General features: G+C 42.3%; 1 long non-coding RNA gene across 1 annotated transcript in view; it reads left to right on the plus strand.

Moving 5' to 3' along the window:
* Positions 1-10,458: 10,458 nt before the first annotated feature.
* LOC114902906 overlaps positions 10,459-18,363 on the plus strand; it is a 44,964-nt gene continuing 37,059 nt past the window's right edge. Inside the window, exon 1 of the long non-coding RNA XR_003795623.1 lies at positions 10,459-10,525. This is a non-coding gene — a long non-coding RNA (uncharacterized LOC114902906). The remainder of the gene's footprint in view (positions 10,526-18,363) is intronic.

An 18,363-nucleotide genomic window follows, 5' to 3' on the forward strand; every position in this document is an offset into this window, starting at 1 on the left:
TGAATAGGGTGTCCATAGCACAGTAAATGCTTCATAGCCAAGGCTGAGCCCCATTAGAACTGACTGTGTCCCGATAGTGATACCACTGTCCCCTGGATATGAAATGCACACCACTGCCCATGTATTTTTCTCGCCCACATCCCTCTCTCCTCCCTCACGTTCAGAAACTGGCTCAGAAAAGGACTTCATAAAAGCATTTATACTCAAGAATAAAAATCTAATTAAGTTTTCCCTTTTCTAGGAGTATTGCCTTTTAATTGAGAATTAAAACAAAATCATTTCTAGCAGCACAATTTTAGCTCTCAGCAAGCTAATAGGAGAGGCATATTGTTTTTGTTTGTTTTGTTTTGTTTGCAGAATGGGTAATAAAGAATTTTTCAGTGAGCTCTTAAAATTATGCAGAGATGTATTTTTTTTAAGATTTATTATTTATTTTAATTTACTTTATTTATTTTTGGTTGCATCGGGTCTTAGCTGCGGCGGGGGGATCTTCGTTGAGGCACGTGGGCTTCTCTCTAGTTGTGGCACAAGGGCTTCTCTCTAGTTGGGGCGTGCAGGTTTTCTCTCTCTAGTTGTAGTGTGCAGGCTCCAGGGTGCATGAGCTCTGTAGTTTTCAGCATGCAGGCTCTCTAGTTGAGGCGTGCGAGCTCAATATTTGTGCCGCATGGGCTTAGTTGCCCTGAAGCATGTGGGATCTTTGTTCCCTGACCAGGGATCGAACCTGCGTCCCCTGCATTGGAAGGCAGATTCTCTACCACTGGACCACCAGGGAAGTCCCAAGATGTCTCTTTAAATGGCTGGTTGAGCCTCTAAGTATAACTACCAGCTTACAAAAAACACAGAGGATAGAAGAACATAATGAATGACACTGAGAGAATGCCACCAGCAAAATCCAGACTGTGAGAGCTTCCATAGGACAAATAATATTTTTTTAATTAATTGCAAGGAAGAAAGAGAAATATTAGGTGAACCTGTCAATTAAAAGATGTAAAACACATACTTAACCAATCACAAGGTGTAGACCTTAGTTGGATTCTAACTAAAATAAATTGTAATAATAAAAAGTATGACATTTATGAGACAACTGGAAAGTTAAACATTGATTTAATTGAATGATTAATGATGATTTTAAGATAATGGTTAATTTTATCTTGTGTGATAATATTACAGTTGTTTAAAAAAAGAGTTCTTATTTTTGATATACATACTGAAATAGTTACTAATAAAATAGTTCGTGATAGTAAATTTTATGCATCAACTTTGCTAGGCTATGGTGCCCAGCAGTTTGGTTAAACACCAATATGAATGTCGCTGTGAAGATGATTCTTTAGATGTGATTAACATTTCAATTAGTAGATTTTGAGTAAAACTGAGTGCCCTCCATAATGTGGGTGGGCCTCATCTAATCAGTTGAAGCCCTTAAAACCAAATACTGAGATTTCCAGAAGAAGCAATTCTGCCTCAAGCCTCCAATATAGAAGAGACCCTGCTTGAATTTCCACCCTGCAGACTTTAGGTTCAAGATTGCAATGTCAGCTCTAGCCCTCACAATTGGACAAGCCCATTTCTTAAAATATATCCAGATAGATAGATATAGAAAGATGTTAGATACAGATATCCTATTGGTTCTCTTTCTCTGGAGAACTCTGCCTATTACCTGGTCTTTTGTCTGAGATTTGTTTCAAAATGATATGAGAAGTCCTAGTGGGTGGGTCAGTAGATAGTTGGGGCAAGACTGACCATAAGTTTATGGTTTTGGGTGCTGGCTGATGGGTACTTTTAAAAATAGGGGTAGTAGAATCTAATTTTATGTATGCTCAAAATTCTCCAAAACAAAAGCAAAAAACAAAATAAAACAAACAAAAACCCTCTCCATCCATGTAATTATTCCCCAGGGTCATTTGCAAGGCACAAAGGGTTATGTAAGCAAATTATTAACTCAACTCTGTCCAGTATTTATAAGCCCACTCCGCCCACCCCCACCCTGTATCTCGAGCAGCCAACACCAGTGGGACTGACTCTCCACAAGGCTGCCTCGGGAAGGCTTCCAACAACCAAAGACAGCTAGAATTGGCAAGATCCATTCCAAAGGAGGGACCTGAGAAAGGCAAGGGCTCATTGCCCATCTCTCAGATCCTGAGAGAGGCAGAACTGGTTCTAGAATCTTGTTCTCTGCACTTCCATCCAGAGCTATCCAGAAGCACTCTTGTTTTCCTAAAAGGGTACTTGACTACAGCTCAGCGAGGAAAGAAGCCATAGGCTCTTCTCTCCTGAGATGTTTCCTGTCACTCCACCCCATCCCCAACAAACAGAGGCCCCAACTCTCCTTTGAGACCCCCTGCATTTTTAATGAACGATTCCAGGCACACGAAAAAGTACAGCTAATAATACCATGGAAACTCCCCATGAATTTACCACCCAGCTGAAAAAAAACAAACACTACAGACTCAACAGAAGACTGTGAACCCTGCCCAGACTGACTCTTTGTCCCCTCCCCAGAGGTGACCACTCTCCTGAACTTAATATGTGGCATTATCATGTATTTTCTTTCTTTCATTTAAAAAGAAAAAAAATGGATCTGTTGGAGTTTTTTTTTAATTTGATTTACTATGAATTTTTTAAATGTGGGTACTTTGTATAGGCCATTCATAAATAATACACAGTATAATTATCATTGATGTTTTAAATTTTTACTAATGTTTTCATATAGCAGGTATCCTCGTGCAAGTTGCTTTTTGCACTCAGCAATATGTTTTTGAGATTTATCCACATGCATAACTCTAGTGCATTCATTTTCACACAGCTGAATTGTATTCCCTTATATGAATGAATGTACCACAATAGATAGACCCATTTCTCCTGTGATACACGCTCAGGTTATTTTCGATTTTTCTCTTTTACAAACAAGGGTGGAATGGACATTCTTGCAGTTTCCTGGTGCACAGCTGAGAACATCTAGGCCCCTTCTTCACTCCATCTTTTCCGCTCTGTCCTCCATCTGCCAAGTTCACGGGGGAGACCCGGACAGAGCTGGCCTGTATCCCTCCGTGGGTGAAGGGTTTGCTCTCTGCTTCCTTGGGCAAAGGGAAGGAAGGTGCAGAGCAGTTAACTAATGAATTCAACGAGGAATCACTGGATAACGGAACCGTTCCTTAGAGTGTCTTACTTTAAGAATAAGGTTTGGAGAACTTAGTTATCTGAATAATTGCCCTGTCTAGACTCGGCGGCCACCTCCCTCAAGTTCTTGGCAGTATCCAAAAGGGGTCAGCACTAACAGAGCACAGTTAAATATAGACATCTAGGAATAAAAGGCCTAATTAAGAACCAGGAAGTTGCTCTTGGGAAATTTTAAAAGTTTGCCAAGGCACCCTTAGCTGTGCCAAAGCCTAATTTGGCAGGAAAATGCTGACGAGAGCCCCATGTTGAGGCGGGGGGGGGGAAGCAGATTTATCCCCCAGATCACCAGGACTTGCAGGCTAGCTGCTGCTGTGTTGCCCGCCCTCCTCCCAAGTCACACTTTCCAGGACGGGGAGGAAGGAAAACCACCACAAGACAACTGGATCAGATTCCCAACCGTGTGCGAGATGCTCTTTCTAACGCTCTAAACTACTAATTTACCAGAAGGAAGAATTCGGGACCCTCAGAAGTCTTTCTAATTCAAAATGCATTTCTGACCCTTCAGACTTGGGAAGGACGTTTACCTTCGTGCTGTGTATGAGGGCAAAATTCAGCTCCCCGTGTGAGGTCTCAGAGCAGAAACACCTTTTTCATCCTGATCTAAGGGAGCAGGTGAACAACAGTTCTCTAGCCTGTCAGCTTTTAATGAACTCTTGCGACGTTTTATTAATATAGTTGGACAGACTCTACATGCTCATCTGGGTATGTGGCCATGTTTCTAGTAGATTCTCAGGGGTTAAAAACAAGCATGAGTTAGGAATATTTATTCTTCATACAAATAGAAATGAGATTCTTGGGGCTTCCCTGGTGGCTCATTGGTTGAGAGTCCGCCTGCCAATGCAGGGAACACAGGTTCGAGCCCTGGTCTGGGAAGATCCCACATGCCGCGGAGCAACTAGGCCCGTGGGCCACAACTACTGAGCCTGTGCGTCTGGAGCCTGTGCTCCGCAACGTGAGAGGCCGCGATAGTGAGAGGCCCGCGCGCCGCGATGAAGAGTGGCCCCCGCTCGCCGCAACTAGAGAAAGCCCTCGCACAGAAACGAAGACCCAACACAGCCATAAATTAATTAATTAATTAAAAAAGAAATGAGATTCTTAAGACTCGTTATAGAGTACCCTCGATACAAAATATAAAGCTGTCATTTCTCTGTCTCCAGCAGCAGCCGGTGCAGGCTACATGGAGCAGCACGGACCTGGTTCTGAGCCATCTCAGACCGAGCGCTATCTGACCTCGCCCGTAAAATGGGGTTGTCTGTCTCCTAGGGTTCCTAGGTGGATCAATGGAGATAATGTACTGGAAAGCACTTTGAAAAATACAAAGAGAAATTCAAATGGATTATTGACAGCCCTTTGTTAAGTGTTCATTTGATTGCCGAATGTCCTTGAATGCAATGAGGCATCATTCCTTATAAACCATTTTATAACTCAGACCTTTCCACTAATTCAGAATGACCTTCCCTCCAATCAGTTTGGCTCCTGTGGTTTTACTTCAAAGCCCTGGAAGCTGCTGTGTGGAATCTCATAGAGAAGAGGAAAGGGCTTTTAGAGGTCATCTCGCGTCACACCTCCTGCCCCAGTCGCCCAGTGGGTGTCTCCTCTATATCCTCCCGGAAAATCCCCAGACCTCTGCTTGGAAATCTCCTATGAGAGCAGCTAGGACATGAGTAGCCCCTCCTGTTGAGGGTGATGAGGCTGACATGAACTCCATGGAATCAAAACTCACTTCTACCATGGGGTCCAGGCCTCTGTCCAGAGCAGGGGTTGGCAAACTATGGCCCGAAGGCCCAATTCACCCCAATGCCTGGTTTTTACAGTCTGCGGCCTAAGAATGGTTTTCACATTTTTAAATAGCTTTTTTTTATTATTTTAATTAGTGTTTTATGACACCTGAAAATTATACAAAATTCAAACATCAATATCCACAAATAAAGTTTTATTGAGATACATGCATTCATTTTCATATTTTCTGTGGCTGCTTCCACACTATACGTCAGAGTTGAGTGGTTGCTACAGAAACCTCCCAGCCTGCAAAGACTACTACAATATTTACTCTCTGTCTCTTTATAGAGAAATTTTGTTGACCCCATACTTTTGGATCACGTCAGCAATCCCAACCCCTCTTAAAACGTGTGAACAATGTTTTCATATCATTGATTCACCCTAACCAACCTTTTTAAGGACTTCTGATGGTCCAGCAGCTGTGCTGGGCACTGGGAAGGTTTTTTTTCTAAAAAAATAAGAGACTGGATCTTGAATGTTCTCATCACCAAGCGACAACAAAAAATACACAGAGACATGGTAGAAATTCAGAGGAAGGGAAGGGAGCATTTCAGAAAGATTTCACAAAAGGAAATTTGAACTTGAACTTAAAGAATGGGATAGGTTTGGGAGAGTTGGAGAGAATTAAGAGGGTTTTTTTTTCTTTTCTTTAACATTTTTTTTTAGCATGACTCCTGTTTAAAGCCCTGGGGTCAGGAAAACTCAGCATATGTTCAGAAAACAGTGGCTCATCCAGTACTTAGAGAGTAGATGGTGCAGCAGGCTGATTTCAGGTATCGGGGTACATCAGTGGACAAAACAAGGATCCCCACCCTGATGTAGATTACATTCCAGTGCCCACGTGCCTGCAGGAAAAGGTTCAGAGAGGAGAAGAAGGGACCCAGATTGAGAGCAGGTTACAGGCAGGGTGCAACACCCACCTGAGGAGGCCTCCCTGTGCCGCTCGCTCCAGGGCACTGGAATCACGATTAGAAACAGGTGGCACCTGGTCCTGCCCTTCAGCATCGCACACACTCCAGCCTTGGGCATTTCGCCTTTCAGGAGGTGCCTCAACTCCTCTTCTTTAAAACTAGGTGGTAGGAGCCGATCTAACTCAAGAATTCTATGATAGTAGTTACACCTTGATTTTCAAACAAAATTTGGAGGATTTGTAGGAGGGAAAAAAGATCTAGATAACTGCTCATTTTGTTTTGTTTATAAGTTGCATTTGTGTTTATTTTTCTTATTTTGTTCATTAAAGCTCTCAAAATGTGTTTCTTTAAAAAATTACTTTTATGTGGTTCCGAACTTCAAGGATCTATAATCCAGTGAAAAACAGTGGATACACACAGTGGTTAAGAGGATGGACCCAGGAGCCAGATTGCCTGGGCTCTTGGATCCCAGCTCTGCCCGGACAAGCAGTGACCCGTTTGCTGGGGAAGTTACCAGACCTGCCTGTGCCTCAGTTCCCCAGTGAACTGGAGGGAGTAATGGCGTTGACCATAAAGGTTGCCGTGAGGATTAAATGAAGCAGTAGCTGTAAAGGGTGTAGAGCAGTGCCTGGCTGGCAGACTGCTCACGAGTACTCATTATTATAGGCAAACAAGTAAATGTGATGAAGTGTGGTTGAGGCAGTGATCAAAGTTTGCAAGGGACGAAATTGGGCTACAGAGTGGGAAGGGTGTCTGTCTGGCAAAGAGGAGGGTTAAGACAGGCTTTGTGGGTGTTAGAGGAGAAGCAGGTGTTTTCCCAGCAGACAAGTGGCATGGTGGTATTTTAAGAACATGAAGCTACATGAGCAAAGATGCCACCAACTGCCCTCGTCTTCTCCCAGCCACGGCTCCGTCTCCTCTGCTCCCCATCTCCGTGAATAAGACTTCTTCCCTCCCCACCCCACCATCACCACGAGCTGCTCAAGACAGAAACACAGGGGTCTTCCTTGTCTCCTCCTTCCAGCCCATCCTCACACCTGGTCGTGCTAATTCTACATCCCACACATCTCTCAAATCCATTGTCTCTCTCTCTGTACACCTCCATCTCTCCATCTCTCTTTATATCTCTAGATCTCTCTGTATCTCTGTGTCCCTCTGTAGCTCCATACCACTCTCATGGTTTCCCTTTGCTCCCAAGATCAAATCCCACTTCTTGACCTTGTGGGGTCAGTTCCCCCTCTCCCCCTCTGCATCCCGGCAGCCTAGATTTCTTTCATATCCAAGATGCTTGCTGTTCCCTTCCCAATCATCCCTCCCACTCTCCTTGTAACTAGCAATACTCACCATTCAGGTGGCAGTTCTAATTTCACTTCTTCAGGGATACATCCCTGAGTCCTGCGCTTAGGTAGCACCCTTTCTGGCTTCTCTGTACTTAACCACAATCAGAATCGATTGATTATTTGTGTGCTTGTTGTGTATAATCTGTAAATTCCATGAGGGCAGGGGTTTTTTAAATATTTGCACTGATGCACTGACACATCCCCAGCCCCTAAAGCAGTGACTGTCAGATAGTCAGGCACTCATAAAATATATATTGAACGATCATCTCTTCCTCACTAGACAGTGAGGTCCTTTAGACCGGGGCTGTGTCAATCTTATATTCCCAGAGCCCAATTCGGTGCTTGGCCTGTACTAGACACACCATAAATATTTGTTGGACAAATGAACAAATGAGTGAATAACTTCAAGAGTATATCTCCAAATGAGATCTCAGACTGGTTCTGATACTCCAATTTGCAGTTTTAATAGCAGGGAGCAGTGCCTCCTTCACCTCCCGAGAAACGTACACCATGCTTCTGTTAATGTGGCCTGAAACGGCAGGAACTCTTTAGTAGCCAATCCCAACTACGGCACTCACTAATCCAACCACGGCATCTCAGACACAGAAAGGATCTGGGGGATGATTTAATTCAGTCCCCATTTGATGTTTGAGTCCTTTCTTCACTGCTCTTATCACGCCTTCATTCAGCCTAAGTTTGAATATTGTGAGATGACAAAACGTCATCTCTTGTCACCTCCGCCTGATAGAAGTTCTTTGTGATCCTGAAGCAATAACTCGCACCTTGTAGCATCCATCTGTGGGTCCCAGCTCTAGTCCCTAAGACATGGACTTTTAAGCTATGAAGTTCAACCCACTAATAAGTCAGGAAATCAATTTATAGGCTCAACAACCATTTTTTTATGAAAAGGAATAGACTAGACAAGGCCAGACTAGAACAGAAAACATCGAAATAAGTTGAACATAGTAAGAGTACTAATGTTTTCTGGAATGATTATTTCAGTTACCTATGTGGGTTGCGATATAAAATGTAATTCTTACTATAGGTAACAGCCACAGGCAAGTTGAAAAGTGAGTGAGTCCCGGAGAGTGAGTGGACGGGTGCTCTTACCTGCCGGCCTTTCCAATGTGGAGACCAATCAAGGTGGCCTCTAACGTTTCATCTTGCCAGCCGAACATTCCCTGCTTCTTTCTTCCCTTGTTCCGCGTATGATGTGGTAGTTGGCTGTGGGCCCTTGGAATTTTGTCTGCATCCCAGGAAGTGACAGCTACCGACAAACTCTGTTGCCACGTTTCTCTCTCACCAGTTGATTTCTCAGGACTTTGGCCCAAGAATGCCAAAGGGAAATGGGGAAAGAGGAGGAGGAGGTTGGGGGAGGGGAAAGCTTCTTGTCCGTCCCCTGCCCACCCCATGTTCCAGTGATCACCACATTCTCTTCAAGGTGCTCACAAATTAACCCTTCCATAACCAAGTCCAAGATGGACAACATGCTGACCTGCCCATAGTGTGTAAAATCAACTTCCTCTCCATTTCGAAAAGTGAATGCCTGTAAGCCGGCCAGCATTTTTTTTCCTAACACAGCTCCCTGTCTCTAATATTCTTCTAATTTCAACCAGTCACAACTTCAGAGTCTCATCTGCAATTTGCCTCGGTAATTTGCAGCATAATTCGTTTATTCCTGAGATCTGAATTCAGAGTAGCTGCACATTTCTTAAAAGCTCATCAGCTTCCACCGTCACTTAGCAGCGCTCATTCTTTCTCTGCATTGTTCCACCCTCCTCCTTGTCAGAGGAAGCAGACAGAAGTAGGTCTCGCCCAACGCTGCCTTCACTAGGCCGTCGAGCTTCCATTTCACCATCTACTCCAAGCTCTGGGTCTCTTTCTCCCTCCCTGATCTTGCCTGAGACAGCTGTAAGCCCTTTTTGTGGCTTTTGGAGTGTTTTGCACACCTCAGCTCCCCTCCCTGACACGCCTCTTGTAGTCACTCTGGGTAGTGTGCTTTTCCTCAATTTTCTGCAAGAGTCTTTTTTTTTTTTCCTTTTTTAGGCTGCGTTGGGTCTTCCTTGCTGTTTTCTCTAGTTGCAGCGAATGGCGGCTACTCTTTGTTGCAGTGAGCTGCCCTCTCATTGCGGTGGCTTCTCTTATTATGGAGCACGGGCCCTAGGGTGCATGGGCTTCAGTAGTTGTGGCATGCGGGCTCAGTAGTTGTGGTACACGGGCTTAGTTGCTCCACGGCATGTGGGATCTTCCCGGACCAGGGCTCGAACCCGTGTGCCCTGCATTGGCAGGTGGATTCTTAACCACTGTGCCACCAGGGAAGTCCCTGCAAGAGTCTTTTTAAAGCCTGAGCTCATTCAGTCCACAAGGTAGCCTTGGAGTCTTTAAATACTCCCCTACTTCCTCCCTCCTTGGAACCTGTTGTGATGGCAGGGAGGAGTTCGTTTTGCAGAGCCTCTCACTGTCAGGAGTGGTCCTCCCTGGAAAGGTCACATGTCACAGAAACACAGTGGGCTCTTTTCTAGATTTCCTAACATGTGCCTTCCTCACAGTATGTGTCCAATCAGATCCAGGTTTTCATTTCTTGCTGATCAAGAACTCTGGGATGACACAACCCCTTTCTTTTTTGGACAGACTATCAGCTCTAAAGGTAATGATTTACCTTGTTGCCTCTTAGTCCCCTGCGAGAGCAGTGTGCAATCTAGTGAGCTTATCAGAAAATTGCCGAATACAGCTGGGCAAGCTATAAAATAAAAGTTTGAGATCTTTCTTTTTTGCTTTCTCTAAAAGAACCCTTTTTGAGTAATAATAATAGTTGTTAAATCCTACTGAGTGCTGATTTTTTGCCAGGCAAGTCCCTAAGCTCTTGAAATGTACGATTTCATTTAATCCTCCAACAACCTTTTCAGACAGGACCCGTTATTACTTCCATTTTACAGAAGAGGACACTGAAGCAGAGAGGTGAAATCTGCCCACGATCATAGAAGAAGCAAATGGCAAAGGCATGATTGGAACACAGGCCATTCAACTCATGGTCTGTGCTCTAGCCAACCATGTCATATCAACAGATACCCTTGATCTCGAAATTATTCCATCAGTCTTTTTATCTTTTTATGTTTATTATTTATTTTTTTATTGCGGTCCTCTGGCCTCTCACTGTTGTGGCCTCTCCCGTTGCGGAGCACAGGCTCCGGACGTGCAGGCTCAGCAGCCATGGCTCACGGGTCTAACCGCTCCACGGCAGGTGGGATCTTCCCAGACCGGGGCACGAACCCGTGTCCCCTGCATCGGCAGACGGACGCTCAACCACTGCACCACCAGGTAAGCCCCATCAGTCTTTTAAAAAGTATTCTGGACCATATATTTATTTCCATTCAATATTATGCCTGCTTGTTTCACCTAGGACTTGGAGCATATAAATGTCTTCTTGAGTTTTGATTATCTCTAAACTCATGAACACCTCTACTTTTATGCCAGAAATGTCTGCTTTCTCTATCTACCTCTATTATGCTTCTTATGACCCGCTTGCGCTGCAGTCATTTGTTGCAATCACATGTCTGTGAGCTCCTGGGTTTTAAGGCCCATTACTTAATTCATTTTTGAGTCTCTTGAATGAATGAATGAGCAAATGAACTCTGTGTATTCATTCACATTAACAACTTTAAACATGTTGGGTAAGTTGACTCTAAGGGGGAAAGAACAGCACCTGTGTTTTTCAAACACGTTGCTATCTTTTCCTGATGGGGTTGACCTTCCCAAGTAGGCTGCCTGGTGGAATGTTGTAAAATTCCCTCTTCCCACAAATTCTCACACATGCCTGTAATTCCACAATTAGAGATTCATTCCTTGACCTATGTCTTACCAGCCGTTTGTATCTTAGTGACCCCTCCTGCAAAGGAGAAAGATTTCATAGAGCCTGGAGGAGAGCACATGAAGGCCATGAAATCTAAGCAAAGGAACACAGGGGGCCTCTGAGAAGGGCTGGGGACTGGGCAGTGTACTGGGAGTGGAGACCCTGAGTTCCACAAGTTAGGTGACTCTCAAAACACTTTCTGATAAGATGTTGGCTCATAATTTTAAAGCAGAGAAGAAACTTAAACCAAATCAGCTTCTTTAAAAATGAAAGTCTTTATCAAAGCAGTTCTTTAAGAAAATGGCCTCAAAGGCCTCAGTTAAAGATCTGAGGAATTAGACCAAATGAGGTCAATTTCATATGTGCTGTGTGTGTCTATAAAGACATGGACCAAATTTCTGAGTCAGCAGAAGAGGCCAGCTACACCCCAAGTGCCCATTTCTGAGAGCCCGTCCTGGCTTTATCTCAGCCCAGTGCCCACCCCTCCTCTCAGCACATTTCTGACTTTCCTGCCATTCACACCCAGTGCTGGTTTAGAAATAAAAGTTTGCTGTTATCCTGAATGAGTCATTTAGCCCTTCTTTCTGCATTTCCTTAAAAAAGAAAAACGGTTCCATTAGCTTGCTGGGTGGCAGCCTTCCATCCCCACCACCACCACCTCTGCCCCGCTTCTGCTGCCAACTCTCTCTGGGCATCTTGGGCCAGCAATTTCAGCTCCCTCTGCCTCAGTTTCTGCATCTGGGTTTGGGGATTCGGGGTGGGGCGAAGGAAGTGACTGTTTCATTAGCAAAGTGCATTTCATTACCATTAGCATCTTCCTTCCCTTCTTCCTCACTGGGATATTTTGAGAACTAATGAGATAATGGTCTGCAAGTGGTTGGAGCCCCTCAGAGGGAGTTAGATTGTACCCAGGACACTGGCCCCACTTCCTCCTAAGTACTTCTGGTCCTTAACAATGCTCATGAGTTTAGCTCCAAAGAGTGATCTCAGCCACAGCCTCAAGGCGCACACATTGCCTCCTGGTCAATTACCAGAAGAAATATCCATGTTATTCACCGGTTTCATTCTGACCGTCCAAGCAAATGAATAAAGTAAGTCTATAGCAAGCCTGCTTGAGACCAAGAATTTCGTATTTCAAAATGACAAGTAGTAGATAAATAAGAAACAAAAAACCTACTCAATTCTGACCCAGAAGAAAGAGGTGGCACAATGTACTTGCCGTTAAGTGTGCTAAAAAAAAAAAAGTCCAAATTCACATTGAATAAAATCCATTTGTGTAAGGGATGCTCATCTTCCTGGATGACTCTGAGAAGTACACCACAGTAAAGGGAGTTCACTGGGGCTACAGAACATGAAAGGAAAAGACATGGTTCTCTAACAAGCACGCAGAGATTAACTGATCAATTTGGAGTGGGGGCAGATTAGGAAATCTGTTCCAGTGTCTCTTTGATGAAATTGATAGGCAAGTTTGGTGTAAATAGGTGGGGAGAAAGAGAGGGGGAGAGAGGGGGAGAGAGAGAGAGAGAGAGAGAGAGAGGGAGGGAGGGAAGGAGGGAGAGGGAGGGAGGGAGAGGGAGGGAGGGAGGGAGGGAGAGAGAGAGAGAGAGAGAGAGACACGAATGAATCTCAAGCAAGCAATTCCTTCCATGTCTCTGGTTGGTAGATTTTGAGGACAGCCCCCTCTCCAGTTTCACAGCTTTGCAAAGTTTAACTGTTTCTCTGTGTTCCGCTGAAATACTTCATTTTAGAATCTCACAAAATGATTTTGTCTCCTGTTCATTTGTATCTGGAATTTAGAGTCTGACATCCATCCAAGCGGTGCAGGCTGTGGAAATTAGGGAAATAATGTTAGAGAGCTATTTAGATTTCTGCTTCTCATTCTACAAATATAAGGGGAAGATTTTAAATATTAGATGGAAGAAATAAAATATGGATAAAGAAGTATTCACACTCGGTCTTTATAGAATAATCATTGCAAACCTTTTCCAAATCTTTCTCCTAATTTTGCTTCAAATATTGTAGTAGTCTCTCTTTAGTTTTTATGGCTACATTCACTCTGTAGGATTATGTTGGGCAAAGAATTTGAACACAAACAGCTCCCACTATGGCGTTCAGCCCTGGGATCCTGACAGCTGGGAAGTGCGTGGCAAGTAATCTATTACAAATAATGAAGAATTTAAGTTTATCAATGATTTATTATATGGTATATAAGCAGAATATTTCAAGATTATTACCATAAGGGTATCTCTCACTCACCCAAATTCCAATTTGATTTTACTTCCTTTTCTTCTCTTTCAGATCACAGAGTTGAATTAATTCTACTCAAGTTCTGATGCAATCATCAATCCCCAAAAGGCCCCTCTTTTATCTTATAATGGTTTTCTCTCCTACTTCCTGATCCCCGCTCCAATCTCCCCCACTCCAGACCCCCGACTTCTGTTTTTATTTAGACATATGCATATACGTACTTGAATAATACATGGTATTGCTTTGTGTGTGTGTGTGTATTTAATTACAAAAGGCAATGTGCTAAAAACCTCATTCTCGGGGCTTCCCTGGTGACGTAGTGGTTGAGAGTCCGCCTGCCGATGCAGGGGACACAGGTTCGTGCCCCGGTCCGGGAAGATCCCACATGCCGCGGAGTGGCTGGGCCCGTGAGCCGTGGCCACTGAGCCTGCGCGTCTGGAGCCTGTGCTCCGCAACGGGAGAGGCCACAACAGTGAGAGGCCCACGTACCATAAAAAAAAAAAAAAAAAAAAAAAAAAAAAAAAATCTCATTCTCTTTCTTACTTTTATCCAACTTTATGCTTTTCCAATGCATCCTTGTTGTTGTATGTAAATCTAAGTATGACAGCTGACAGCTTACATATAACCACATCTGCCCTTGTCCTAGCGATGGGCTCCTGGTTGACTCCAATTCTTTGCTGCTAGGAACACACTCAGAGCTGTCCCCTCATAGATGATCCTCCCTCCAGTAGTTCGGGAGGGTTTCCATTTCCCTGCATCCCTTTCACCACTTGATATTAATAAGGTTTCCAATTTTTGACCATCTGATGACTTTAAAGTGGATAGCATTGTAATTGAAATTTGTATTTCTCTGATTACTAGTGAAGTGAGTATCTCTTCATATGCTTATTATCAATTTGGATTTCTCCTCTGAACTGCCTAAATCCTTTGCCCACATTTTCCCTATGTGGGTTTCCTCTATTTTTCTTGCCAACTTGCAGGACTTTCTTGGGGCATTAATTTCTTATTGATTTTTGGACACTGCAAACATCTTTCCCCAGTGCTGTCATGTAGGTTAACTGTTCTGAGCTGAAATCTTTACTTCTGATGTAGTCATACCCATGAATTTTCCTCTTATGGTTTATGTTGTTTGGGTCTTGCTTAAGAAATTTTCTTCAGACCCCAGAGCCACAAAGATATGCTTCTACATACTTTTTTTTTAAAAATCTTTATTGGAGCGTAATTGCTTTACAATGGTGTGTTAGTTTCTGCTTTATAACAAAGTGAATCAGTTATACATATACATATGTTCCCATATCTCTTCCCTCTTACATCTCCCTCCTTCCCACCCTCCCTATCTCACCTCTCTAGGTGGTCACAAAGCACCGAGCTGATCTCCCTGTGCTATGCGGCTGCTTCCCACTAGCTATCTATTTTATGTTTGGTAGTGTATATATGTCCATGCCACTCTCTCACTTTGTCACAGCTTACCCTTCCCCCTCCCCATATCCTCAAGTCCATTCTCTAGTAGGCCTGTGTCTTTATTCCTGTCTTGACCCTAGGTTCTTCATGACTTTTTTTTTCTTAGATTCCATATATATGTGTTAGCATACGGTATTTGTCTTTCTCTTTCTGACTTACTTCACTCTGTATGACAGACTCTAGGTCCATCCACCTCACTACAAATAACTCAATTTCGTTTCTTTTTATGGCTGAGTAATATTCCATTGTATACATGTGTCACGTCTTCTTTATCCATTCATCCGATGATGGACACTTAGGTTGTTTCCATCTCCTGGCTATTGTAAATAGGGCTGCAATGAACATTTTGGTACATGACTCTTTTTGAATTATGGTTTTCTCAGGGTATATGCCCAGTAGTGGGATTGCTGGGTCATATGGTAGTTCTATTTGTAGTTTTTTAAGGAACCTCCATACTGCTCTCCATAGTGGCTGTACCAATTCACATTCCCACCAACAGTGAAAGAGTGTTCCCTTTTCTCCACACCCTCTCCAGCATTTATTGTTTCTAGATTTTTTGATGATGGCCATTCTGACTGGTGTGAGATGATGTCTCATTGTAGTTTTGATTTGCATTTCTCTAATGATTAATGATGTTGAGCATTCTTTCATGTGTTTGTTGGCAGTCTGTATATCTTCTTTGGAGAAATATCTATTTAGGTCTTCTGCCCAGTTTTTGATAGAGTTGTTTGCTTTTTTGTTATTGAGCTACATGAGCTGCTTGTAAATTTTGGAGATTAATCCTTTGTCAGTTGCTTCATTTGCAAATATTTTCCCCCATTCTGAGGGTTGTCTTTTGGTCTTGTTTATGGTTTCCTTTGCTGTGCAAAAGCTTTGAAGTTTCTTTAGGTCCCATTTCTCTAGGAGGTAGGTCAAAAAGGATCTTGCTGTGATTTATGTCATAGAGTGTTCTGCCTATGTTTTCCTCTAAGAGTTTGATACTTTCTGGCCTTACATTTAGGTCTTTAATCCATTTTGAGCTTACTATGGTGTTAGGCAGTGTTCTAATCTCATACTTTTATATGTACCTGTCCAGTTTTCCCAGCACCACTTATTGAAGAGGCTGTCCTTTCTCCACTGTACATTCCTGCCTCCTTTATCAAAGATAACGTGACCATATGTGCATGGGCTTATCTCTGGGCTTTCTGTCCTGTTCCATTGATCTATAGTTCTGATTTTGTGCCAGTACCATACTGTCCTGATTACTGTAGCTTTGTAGTATAGTCTGAAGTCAGGGAGCCTGATTCCTCCATCTCCATTTTTCGTTCTCAAGATTGCTTTGGCTATTCGGGGTCTTTTGTGTTTCCATACAAATTGTGAAATATTTTGTTCGAGTTCTGTGAAAAATACCAGTGGTAGTCTGATAGGGATTGCATTGAATCTGTAGATTGCTTTGGGTAGTAGAGTCATTTTCACAATGTTGATTCTTCCAATCCAAGAACGTGGTATATCTCTCCATCTATTTGTATCATCTTTAATTTCTTACATCAGTGTCTTATAATTTTCTGCATACAGGTCTTTTGTCTCCTTAGGTAGGTTTATTCTTAGATATTTTATTCTTTTCGTTGCAATGGTAAATGGGAGTGTTTTCTTGATTTCACTTTCAGATTTTTCATCATTACTGTATAGAAATGCAAGAGATTTCTGTGCATTAATTTTGTATCCTACTACTTTACCAAATTCATTGATTAGCTCTAGTAGTTTTCTGGTAGCATCTTTAGGATTCTCTATGTATAGTATCATGTCATCTGCAAACAGTGACAGCTTTACTTCTTCTTTTCCGATTTGGATTCCTTTTATTTCCTTTTCTTCTCTGATTGCTGTGGCTAAAACTTCCAAAACTATGTTGAATAAGAGTGGTGAGAGTGGGCAACCTTGTCTTGTTCCTGATCTTAGTGGGAATGCTTTCAGTTTTTCACCATTGAGGACGATGTTGGCTGTGGGTTTGTCATATATGGCCTTTATTATGTTGAGGAAAGTTTCCTCTATGCCTACTTTCTGGAGGGTTTTTATCATAAATGGGTGTTGAATTTTGTCAAAAGCTTTCTCTGCATCTATTGAGATGACCATATGGTTTTTCTCCTTCAATTTGTTAATATGGTGTATCACATTGATTGATCTGTGTATATTGAAGAATCCTTGCATTCCTGGAATAAACCCCACTTGAACATGGTGTATGATCCTTTTAATGTGCTGTTGGATTCTGTTTGCTAGTATTTTGTTGAGGATTTTTGCATCTATGTTCATCAGTGATATTGGCCTGTAGTTTTCTTTCTTTGTCACATCCTTGTCTGGTTTTGGTATCAGGGTGATGGTGGCCTCGTAGGATGAGTTTGGGAGTGTTCCTCCCTCTGCTATATTTTGGAAGAGTTTGAGAAGGATGAGAAGGATAGGTGTTAGCTCTTCTCTCAATGTTTGATAGAATTCACCTGTGAAGCCATCTGGTCCTGGGCTTTTGTTTGTTGGAAGATTTTTAATCACAGTTTCAATTTCAGTGCTTGTGATTGGTCTGTTCATATTTTCTATTTCTTCCTGATTCAGTCTTGGCATGTTGTGCATTTCTAAGAATTTGTCCATTTCTTCCAGGTTGTCCATTTTATTGGCATAGAGTTGCTTGTAGTAATCTCTCACGATCTTTTTTATTTCTGCAGTGTCAGTTGTTACTTCTCCTTTTTCATTTCTAATTCTATTGATTTGAATCTTCTCCCTTTTTTTCTTGATGTGTCTGGCTAATGGTTTACCAATTTTGTTTATCTTCTCAAAGAACCAGCTTTTAGTTTTATTGATCTTTGCTCTCATTTCCTTCATTTCTTTTTCATTTATTTCTGCTCTGATCTTTATGATTTCTTTCCTTCTGCTAACTTTGGGTATTTTTTATTCTTCTTTCTCTAATTGCTTTAGGTGCAAGGTTAGGTTGTTTATTCAAGATGCTTTCTGTTTCTTAAGGTAGGATTGTATTGCTATATACTTCCCTCTTAGAACTTTTTTTGCTGCATCCCACAGGTTTTGGGTCGTCATGTCTCCATTGTCATTTGTTTCTAGGTATTTTTTGATTTCCTTTTTGATTTCTTCAGTGATCACTTCGTTATTATGTAGTGTATTGTTTAGCCTCCATGTGTTTGTATTTTTTTATGGATCTTTTCCTGTAATTGATATCTAGTCTCATAGCATTGTGGTCGGAAAAGATACTTGATACAATTTCAATTTTCTTAAATTTACCAAGGCTTTATTTGTGATCCAAGATGTGATCTATCCTGGAGGATGTTCCATGAGCAGTTGAGAAAAATGTGTATTCTGTTGTTTTTGGATGGAATGCCCTATAAATATCAATAAGGTCTATCTTGTTTAATGTATCATTTAAAGCTTGTGTTTCCTTGTTTATTTTCATTTTGGATGATCTGTCCATTGATGAAAGTGGGGTGTTAAGTCCCCTACTATGAATGTGTTACTGTCAATTTCCCCTTTTATGGCTGTTAGTATTTGCCTTATGTATTTGCCTTATGCCTTATGTTAGTATTTGCCTTATTCCTTGTGCATTCAGGTGCTCCTATATTGGGTG

The sequence above is a fragment of the Monodon monoceros genome, unplaced genomic scaffold (genome assembly GCF_005190385.1).
Source record: "Monodon monoceros isolate NGI ecotype Baffin Bay Population unplaced genomic scaffold, NGI_Narwhal_1 Super_Scaffold_20, whole genome shotgun sequence".
Lineage (NCBI taxonomy): Eukaryota > Metazoa > Chordata > Mammalia > Artiodactyla > Monodontidae > Monodon > Monodon monoceros.